Genomic DNA, 10,848 nt, shown 5'->3' with positions numbered 1-10,848 from the left:
GCCCCTTTAGGAAGTGAGTAGGTGACAGGGAGCCCCTTTAGGTAGTGAGTGAGTGACAGGGAGCCCCTTTAGGTAGTGAGTGAGTGACAGGGAGCCCCTTTAGGTAGTGAGTGAGTGCCAGGGAGCCCCTTTAGGAAGTGAGTGAGTGGCAGGGAGCCCCTTTAGGTAGTGAGTGAGTGACAGGGAGCCCCTTTAGGTAGTGAGTGAGTGCCAGGGAGCCCCTTTAGGTAGTGAGTGAGTGCCAGGGAGCCCCATTAGGGAGTGAGTGAGTGACAGGGAGCCTATAAGTTAGTGAGTGAGTGACAGGGAGCCCCTTTAGGCAGTGAGTGAGTGACAGGGAGCCCCTTTAGGCAGTGAGTGAGTGACAGGGAGCCCCTTTAGGCAGTGAGTGAGTGACAGGGAGCCCCTTTAGGAAGTGAGTGAGTGACAGGGAGCCCCTTTAGGTAGTGAGTGAGTGACAGGGAGCCCCTTTAGGCAGTGAGTGAGTGCCAGGGAGCCCCTTTAGGCAGTGAGTGAGTGACAGGGAGCCCCATTAGGGAGTGAGTGAGTGACAGGGAGCCCATTAGGTAGTGAGTGAGTGACAGGGAGCCCCCGCCGCCCACCGCTCCCCCCCTTACCTCGCAGTCAGCAGACCTCAGGATCAGCGGCGACCCGACCAGTAGTACGAGCGGGCGCCGGACGCACCCGCTCTATATGCGGAAGTGATGTCACTTCCGCATATCAGTGCGGGCGCTGGGTCCTAGCGCCCGCACGATTGGTCGCCGCCTGATCGAGGTCTGAGTGACGCGCCGGCGGCTGGAGGGAGCCGCTGACAGAGGGAGCGGCCGGGCGGAGATCCGTGGCATCCCTGGACAGATTGGGGGCACGTGCCCCCCCAAAATAGGGCTAGCGACGCCCCTGCAACTGGGTCAGCCTTCGCTTACTCCTGACTGAGGAATGCCAGCAACGAAGGGCATTCAATATTTGTCTTTACTGCGGTGCCTCTGGTCATTTCCGACAATTCTGATCAGTGAGACCCACCCCGCACGCCAAGGGGAAAGGCTCTGCAGTCCCGCATCTTTCTACTCGTGCCTTTATGGTTGTCTCTTTAGGGACCAAGAAGAATTACTAAAATGAAGGCCATCCTGGATTCTGAAGACTGTTCTTGTTTTCTGGATCCTGCCTTGGCCCAACAATTAGACCTACCTACTCTTCCCATGTAACAGGCCCTATTCAATTTGGTGGATGGATCTCCTATCAGTTCTGGGCCTATTTCTCAAAAAAACCATAACTCTCTTATGCTGGGCATACACGGGTCGATCCGGCGGCCGATTTGCCGCCGGATCGACTCCCACCGCGTCCCCGCTCGTCCGCTTGTGCACCAGGATCGACTCCCGCTCGTCCCCGTCGGCACTTCTTATCTTCCGCTCGATTCGCTGCTATTGTCCGCCCGTGGGTATCGAGCACGGAATCGATCCCCGCGGTGATCGGACACATCGGATATTATCAATCGAGCCATCAGCGGCTCGATTGATAAGGAACAAACTGACCGTGTATGCCCAGCATTAGTCACCATTAATGAAGACTATCAAGAATATCTCAGTTACAATCTTATCAACTCTCCACTGTTTCCTGCCATCTTTGGCATGCCATAGCTACAGGTTTACAACCCTGACATTGATTAACCAGAAAGGTCTCCTTTAAGTCAAATTACTATTCAAGCTCCAGTCTTCTTAATAGTGGCCAAGTCTTTTGTCTAGACATCGAAAAACAAACACTCATTCCAGCAATGTATCACAATTATCTGGACTTCTTTGACAAGAAAGGGGCAGACACCTTACCACCACATTGTATATATGACTGCCCAATTGAATTATATCCTTGTACAGAAAAAAAAGGATTTAAAAACAAAACGCATCAACAAGCGAGATTTGAATAAAATCACAGTTAACAATAACATTTCTAGTTAAGAATAGATATCCTCTGCTACTGAACACAGATTTGTTCCAGAGAATCCGTTCTGCTAAAATGTTCTCTAAATTAGACTTAAGAGGGTCTTATAAATTGGTCCAACTCCGAGAGGGCGATGAGTAGAAAACACCCTTCTGCTCCCGCTTTCACTTTGGATGTATGATCATGGCCTTTGCAACGCACCCACTACATTTCATTAATTTGCCAGCTACATATTTCGGGATTTCTTTGACATATTTATGGTTGTCTACCTCAACGAATTCATGTATTTTATGCAAAGCCTGAAAAGTGTGAGTTTAATAAAGTAGAGATTCAAATTCTAGAATTGAAGATTTCTTCTCAAGGGGTTTCTATGGATCCCCAAAAAGTGTCTGCAATCTTGGATTTGCCAGCACCTACGGACAAGAAAGGGGTACAAAGATTCCTTGGCTTCACCAACTTTTCTCAAAAATGTATAATTAACTTTTCTTTGGTGGTATTGCCCATCATGCAGCTAACCAAACAACATCAAACTTTTCAATTGACCCCTGAAGCACAATCTGTCTTTCATACCCTCAACAAATCATTCACCTCTGCTTCAATTCTTAGACACGCCTATCCATCTCTTCTGTTTGTGGTGGAGGTGGATGCATACGACAATGCCATTGGGGCCATCATTTCCCAACTGTTCATCTGGAAAGCACTATTGCACCCTATAACTTTTTTTTTTCTCATGGAAACTTAAGTAACTTAAACTTAAATATGACATCAGGGCTGTAGCAATTAGACCAGTCTTGGAGGAATGGAGATACCTCTTAGAAGGAGCACAGCATCCTATCCTGAAATTCACAGACCACAAAAATCTTGAATATCTCTGTGCGGCCAAGAGTCTCAGACAGACATCAGGCAAGATTTAAGGGCATTATTTTTTTCACATTTTGAGTTCCATCTGACTTACCGTATAGGATCTAAAAACTCCAAGCCAGACGCTCTGTCTAGAATGTTTTCTAGTGATGACAAGAACAATTTTTGTGAACCTTTGGCTCTTGTCTGTCCAAAAGCCATCATACAGCTCACAGCACTGCCCCTTTTCTTTCCCTGCTACAGTTGACTTTGGATGCAGCAGCGTGTGTACAGAGAGAAACCATAACCAAGAATTGAACTTTATCCCAATCAGTAGCTGATACCCCCTTTCCCATGAGAATTTTTTTCCTTTTCACAAACAGATCATCAGAGGGCTCTGTAAGTCTGATATTGTGGTGAAACCTCTCCCACAGTACGATATCAGGACCATGGTTCTGACATCACATCGTGGGTAACTTGTTGCAGTGTGGGAAACAACAGCTGTTTCCAACTGACAAAAAAGCAAGCAGCAGCTACTTCCACTGACATCACCTGCCAGCAGTAAAAATGTCACCGTATGATAAATGTCAGAATGTAAATCAGGGAGAGGAAAGATTTTACAATGGGCAATCACTGACTAAATCATTTATACATAATTATTTTAAAAATTAAGCACTTTTTTATTACATTATTTTCACTGGAGTTCCAGAGTCAGGTTTGAGCACAGCCCTGTGCCCCTTCTGGGTGAATGCTTCACTTTCCCCTTCATTAGCAATGTCGGCTAACCTTATCATTATCTGTATCCAAACGGCTCCTGATCGATCCCGTTGTCGATCGGGAGCAGATTGGACATTTTAGGAAATTGTCAGATCCTGTCAGTCGGACGGGAAATTGCATTATGTGTACCCAGCATGATGTCCTACCATATTATTATACTGTATTGTGCGTGGCTGACGGAGTCCTTTCAGGAATCCCCCTTTGAAAATCCTGGGTTTGCCCCTGCCTGTGTCACTTGTGACAGGTTAAAGAACCCAAAGACTCACCCGTGGAGGTTACTTACTCCCCTCCCTGTGCCCACCCATCCATGGAACATGATCTCCATGGATTTTATGAAAATGGCACACTTTTTCTACCCTTAAAGGACCACTATCACAAAAAAAGTAGGCAGTTCAAATCTGACGGAACCAACAGGTTTTGGGACAGTCCATCTCCTCCTGGGAGATTCTCAGGGTTTTCTTTGTTTTCAACAGCATTTCCTGAACAGCAGTTGCAAAGTCTAACTGACAAAATAGTGTGCAAGTGATTAGGGAGGCTGGCTAGTATCTTACTAATTTTGGCATCTAAGGCTAACCTTCGCCTTAGATGCTTGTCTGTGGAACCAAAACGGTGCATGGGAGAGGAGTGGAGGCGTTGTAATGGTTGCATAGACTGTTGCTGAGCGACCAAAGCACACAGAGCAGTGGAACTTCCCAGAAGCCCCGCGCGGCCTGTTGGAAGCTACGACACAGGCACAAAGGGCCAGAGCTAGAAGGGTATAGCCGGATGGAACTGGTTAGAGCCAGCCAGAGAGTGAGAGAGTGTGGAACTTGAGAGACAGGAGCAGCGGTGAGGAGCGGGAAAGGAGGCCACGAGGAAAACGGCCGTAGCAGTCACCCCGGAGACTAAGAGGGGACCCGGCGGCCACTCAGAGACTACAGTGGAGCAAGTAAGGCAGAGGCAACCCGGCCAGACAGTGACCGGAGACTGAGGCAGCGTGCACAGAGTCCATCCTAGCTAGTCCGGACAGAAAGGACCCCAGCAGCCAGATGAGTATTAGGCCTTAGAGCCAACTTCAAGTTACAGTGTGTGTTCAGTTAGTAGCCAGTGTTCAGCGGAGGCTTGCTGAGATAGAAATATAGCAACCCAGAACCTGAAGAGGCCAAGTCTGTTCAAAGTGCTGTTACTAGAGACTGTTTGCGTGCAAAAGCTTTAAAGATACAGAGACCTTGTGTTGGTGATACAGTTGTTGATGCAAGATAGAGCTGCCCAGCTAAAGTGAAGAAATCTTCTGCCGCTTATATAAAGTGTATTGAGAGTAAAGGCCTTGCTGTCACTAAGAGACATTAACAGCTTCCATAAGTACCCCACAGAGCTGACACAGCCCCCCGCTTGCATTAAGTCCTGTTATAGAGACTTTGTTCGTCAAGTCCGTTTCAAGTCAAGAGTTAAAGTTCATGTGTTCTTCTGTGCTATGCAGCGGCGTTTCACCCATCAGGCAAGGAAAGGCGGTGGCCTGGAGCGCTGGGGAGGGGTGAGTGCAACGCGGGGGGCCTTTGTTTTAACTTTCCCATCCCCATCCATGTGTTCCACCGGCCGCCGCGCCTCTATGCATGCAGTGCCTCCTGCCGGGCCGCACCCTCTCCTCTATCACAGGCGCAGCAAGCAGCCACACGGGTACTTTTTTTACCTCGTGCGGTGGCGCCGCCTCTAACTCCACCCCCCGCCTATCAAACATGTGGGTGACATCACCACCGGCTGTAGTGTGTGAGAGAGAGAGAGAGAGGAGACTGTGCGTGCCCCCCGCTGTGCCCCTTGGCTGGCCCTGCATTCCCCCCAAAACATGCGGTTTTGTGTGGCTCAGAGTTCCACACAGGCAGCCGCTAGAGAAATAAGGTGAGCCCAGAGCCCGAATGTGATCCTAAGTAACTTTTAAAGTAAGCATTGTTTATTGCTTACTGAGGTGAGGGTGGGGGGAGGGTGGGAGAAGCTGTCATTTAGGTGGCCAAGCTGTGAGGGACAGAGTTTGTGAGGCTGAGTTTTAGTGACGCAAGAAGGAGCACCACTGATGAGGATGTCAGCAGCAAGCAATAATGCTGTCTGAGGTGAAGCTGCAGCTGCTGAATCTTAGCCTCAGTCTGTCTGTCTCAGTGTCTTTTTAAAGGATGAAGTTTTAATTTAGGATGATACCATTTATTGGCTAACTAAAAATGACTAAAAATAAGCAAGCTTTCGGCCTTGCAGCCTTCGTCTGGCTTATATCCTGTTAGTTTGCAAACTGGTGGTACAGGCAGCTTTATACATGCAACATCAAAAGGGAAAACAGCAAACTAACAGGATATAAGACCGACGAAGGCTGCAAGGCCGAAAGCTTGCTTATTTTTTATTCATTTTTAGTTAGCCAATAAATAGTATCATCCTGATTTAAAACTTCTTGCTTTTACTGATGGCTAACACGGTACAATACCCTAGTGCTTTTTAAAGGATACCTTCATTTTTTATGAATTCTATAATCGACACCCTGTGTGTGTAGGTGCGCATAGGCTACTTACCGCACTTCCCATGGCCTGTCTGTTTCCATTAATCTGTAAAAGGTCCCCTTCCAAAGTAGTGGTCGGCGCAGGAGCAGTGTTTCCGCAGGAGTACGCGTGGTTTCTCGTGGGAAGACATAGCTGGCGCACGTGCACTGGACTAGAGGTTGGCAGGGAGCATACTGCTCAAGCGGACATACTGTGCATACATGCTGTATGTCTGAGTCAGAGGGTACACGCCTGCTATGTCTTACCGCAGGAAAACGCACGGACATACTGCGGCTATGCGGACCACTACTTAGGAATGGAACCTTTTACAGATGAATGGAAACGGACAGGCCATGGGAAGTGCCTCTGGGCACTTCCCCACACACGCATTAATTGCAGAATTCATTAAAGGGAACCTAAACCAAAACAAAAAATAGTTTCACTTTCCTGGGGCTTCTACCAGCCCCCTGCAGCTGGCCTGTGTCCGTGCCTTCACAGATCGAGTCTGCGGTCCCCCACTGCCACTTAATTTAGTTCTTGCCGACTGCCCAGTCGATGGCTACTGCACCTGTGCGGCCCTGGCTGCGTGCTTCCTCGAATATACTGTCACCGGAAGAGTCCTGTGCGTGCGCAGTACAAGATTTTCTCATTCTGTGCATGCGCAGGACGCTTCTGGTGATTGAGTACGCGCCCGGCCAATGACTGGCCAAACAGCAAAAATGAAACTAAGTGGCAGCCGGGAACCGGAGACTCGATCTCTGATGGTGCTGGCAGTGGCACAGGGAGGCTGCAGGGGGCTGGTAGAAGCCCCAAGAAAGTGAAACTTTTTTTTTTTGGTTTCAATTTAGGTATCATTTAAAGTGATCCCAAGCTATGATAAATCTGAACATAAGATATTAACCTTAACGTAGAAAAGCCTCAGGATCCTATTGAGGCTTTAGGCTCACCTCGGTGGTCCAATGTCCCCCGTCGCTGAATGCTGCCTCCCCACCACATCGGGACGCACATGCGTAGTAGCATGAAGCCCGCGGCTCCAGCTTACTGCTTAGGTGTGCTTGTGCAGCCACACTGAAGGAAGAGGATGTGCGTGGCCCAGATATGATCAGCGACAGTGCCTTGACACTAATCTTCCGGAGGGGCGTGCCCAGCGACGGCGGTCATCAGAGCCCCGAAGGAAGCCTCAATAGGATCCTGAGGCTTCCCTTCTCTATATCCTAGCCAGGGCACCATCTGCACCATCTACGCAAAGTTTGTATGATCTCCCTTTGTCTGTGTGGGTTTCCTCTGGGCACTCCAGTTTCCTCCCACCTCCCAAAAACACAGAAAAGTTTATTGGCTTCCCCCTAAACTGGCCCTAGACTTTAATATATACATTACACAATATATACATACATAGACATATGACTATGGTAGGGATTGTGAGCACCTCTGAGGGGCAGTTAAATGTCAAGACAATATACTCTGTACAGTGCTGGAGAAAATGTTGGTGCTATATACATACTAAGTAATAATAGCAGTGACATCTTCTGCAGCACTTTACAGCGTATATAGTCATGTCACTGACTGTCCTCAGAGGGGCTCACACTCTAATTCCTACCATAGTCATAGTCTAATGTCCTACCATATTATTATTATGTATTTATATAGCACTGACATCTTCTGCAGCACATTACAGAGTACATAGTCCTGTCACTGACTGTCCTCTGAGGAGCTCACCATCCAATCCTACCACTCCAATCCTACACTACAGTCATAGTGTAATGTGCTACCATATCCTACCATATTATTTTAGCAGCACTGTACAGAGTGAAAAGAGATGTTACTGACTGTTCTCAGAGACGCTTACAGTCCAATGGCGATCATCGTCACAATGTGATGTTTTCACTCTAGGCTTGTCATGTGGAAAAGCATGTGTAACATCTTCTGCATTTATCTGCATTATCTGCATTTGATCTGTGGTAGACATGATAGTTTTATGTGGGAAATTAAGTCTTGCCTTGTTTTGGACGTGTTCTATGCATTTGACCTATGGGGTCGGGAAACATACTTGCATTTGATCTGTGGGATATGTGCTATCTGCATTTCATTTGTAGGAGACATGATGAGGAGTACGGGGGGGGGGGGATAATGGTTGGCGCTGTGTGTGTGTGTGTGTGTGTGTGTGTGTGTGTGTGTGTGTGTGTGTGTGTGTGGGGGGGGGGGGGGGGGGGGGGTCACAGGTTTTCTTGCCTGGAGTGAAAAAATGGCTAGAAACGCCCCTGGTGCTATGTTCTGAAGTGTTACTGAGAATTTGATACAAGAAAGTGAACCAAAGTGTGATTTATGCATATTACTTAAGTAAACGGTTCTAAAGAAACCGGAAATTACTTAGGCCGTGAGAGTAAAGAGAACCTGTCAGTATTAAAGCAGATAAGTTAAAGAGGAGGAGTTGCATTGCGTCTTGTGATACTTAAAGTGTGCTACAGTAAGGAGTGAACTGACCTTTGCTCAAGATACAGAGTCCGCTTACTTGGAGTACAAGTTTTGCAACAACTCTAAATTAGAGCTTATTCAGCCTAAACGTCAAAGTGCACTAAAAGAGAGTTACAGTACAGACCAAAAGTTTGGACACACCTTCTCATTCAAAGAGTTTTCTTTATTTTCATGACTATGAACATTGTAGATTCACACTGAAGGCATCCAAACTATGAATTAACACATGTGGAAGTATATTACATCACCAAAAAGTGTGAAACAGCTGAAAATATGTCATTCTAGGTTCTTCAAAGTAGCCACCTTTTGCTTTGATTACTGCTTTGCACACTCTTGGCATTCTCTTGATGAGCTTCAAGAGGTAGTCACCTGAAATGGTTTTCACTTCACAAGTGTGCCCTGTCAGGTTTAATAAGTAGGATTTCTTGCCTGATAAATGGGGTTGGGACCATCATTTGCGTTCTGGAGAAGTCAGGTGGATACACAGCTGATAGTCCTACTGAATAAACTGTTAGAATTTGTATTATGGCAAGAAAAAAGCAGCTAAGTAAAGAAAAACGAGTGGCCATCATTACTTTGAGAAATGAAGGTCAGTCAGTCCGAAAAATTGGGAAAACTTTGAAAGTGTCCCCAAGTGCAGTCTCAAAAACCATCAAATGCTACAAAGGAACTGGCTCACATGCGGACCGCCCCAGGAAAGGAAGACCAAGAGTCACCTCTGCCGCGGAGGATAAGTTCATCCGAGTCACCAGCCTCAGAAATCACAGGTCAACAGCAGCTCAGATTAGAGACCAGGTCAATGCCACACTAGCAGCAGACACATCTCTAGAACAACTGTTAAGAGGAGACTGTGAATCAGGACTTCATGGTAGAATACAGTGGTGTGAAAAACTATTTGCCCCCTTCCTGATTTCTTATTCTTTTGCATGTTTGTCACACTTAAATGTTTCTGCTCATCAAAAACCGTTAACTATTAGTCAACGATAACATAATTGAACACAAGATGCAGTTTTAAATGATGATTGTTATTATTTAGTGAGAAAAAAAACTCAAAACCTACAGGGCCCTGTGTGAAAAAGTAATTGCGCCCCTTGTTAAAAAATAACTTAACTGTGGTTTATCGCACCTGAGTTCAATTTCTGTAGTCAGCCCCAGACCTAATTACTGCCACACCTGTTGCAATCAAGAAATCACTTAAATAGGAGATATCTGACACAGAGAAGTAGACCAAAAGCACCTCAAAAGCTAGACATCATGCCAAGATCCAAAGAAATTCAGGAACAAATGAGAACAAAAGTACTGTAATTGAGATCTATCAGTCTGGTAAAGGTTATAAAGCCATTTCTAAAGCTTTGGGACTCCAGCGAACCACAGTGAGAGCCATTATCCACAAATGGCAAAAACATGGAACAGTGAAAAACCTTCCCAGGAGTGGCCAGCCGACCAAAATTACCCCAAGAGCGCAGAGAAAACTCATCCGAGAGGCTGCAAAAGACCCCAGGACAACATCTAAAGAGCTGCAGGCCTCACTTGCCTCAATTAAGGTCAGTGTTCACGACTCCACCATAAGAAAGAGACTGGGCAAAAACGGCCTGCATGGCAGATATCCAAGGCGCAAACCACTTTTAAGCAAAAAGAACATTAAAAACATCTCAATGATTGCCAAGACTTTTTGGAAAATACCTTGTGGACCGACGAGACAAAAGTTGAACTTTTTGGAAGGTGCGTGTCCCATTACATCTGGTGTAGAAGTAACACAGCATTTCAGCAAAAGAACATCATACCAACAGTAAAATATGGTGGTGGTAGTGTGATGGTCTGGGGTTGTTTTGCTACTTCAGGGCCTGGAAGGCTTGCTGTGATAGATGGAACCATGAATTCTACTGTCTACCAAAAAATCCTGAAGGAGAATGTCCAGCCATCTGTTCGTCAACTCAAGCTGAAGCGATCTTGGGTGCTGCAGCAGGACAATGACCCAAAACACACCAGCAAATCCACCTCTGAATGGCTGAAGAAAAACAAAATGAAGACTTTGGAGTGGCCTAGTCAAAGTCCTGATCTGAATCCTATTGAGATGTTGTGGCATGACCTTAAAAAGGCGGTTCATGCTAGAAAACCCTCAAATAAAGCTGAATTACAACAATTCTGCAAAGATGAGTGGGATAAAATTCCTCCAGAGCGCTGTAAAAGATTTGTTGCAAGTTATCGCAAACGCTTGATTGCAGTTATTGCTGCTAAGGGTGGCCCAACCAGTTATTAGGTTCAGGGGGCAATTTCTTTTTCACACAGGGCCATGTAGGTTTTGAGTTTTTTTTCTCACTAAATAATG

The sequence above is a fragment of the Hyperolius riggenbachi genome, chromosome 12, assembly GCF_040937935.1.
Source record: "Hyperolius riggenbachi isolate aHypRig1 chromosome 12, aHypRig1.pri, whole genome shotgun sequence".
NCBI lineage: Eukaryota > Metazoa > Chordata > Amphibia > Anura > Hyperoliidae > Hyperolius > Hyperolius riggenbachi.
Note: the sequence above shows the minus strand (reverse complement) of the source record.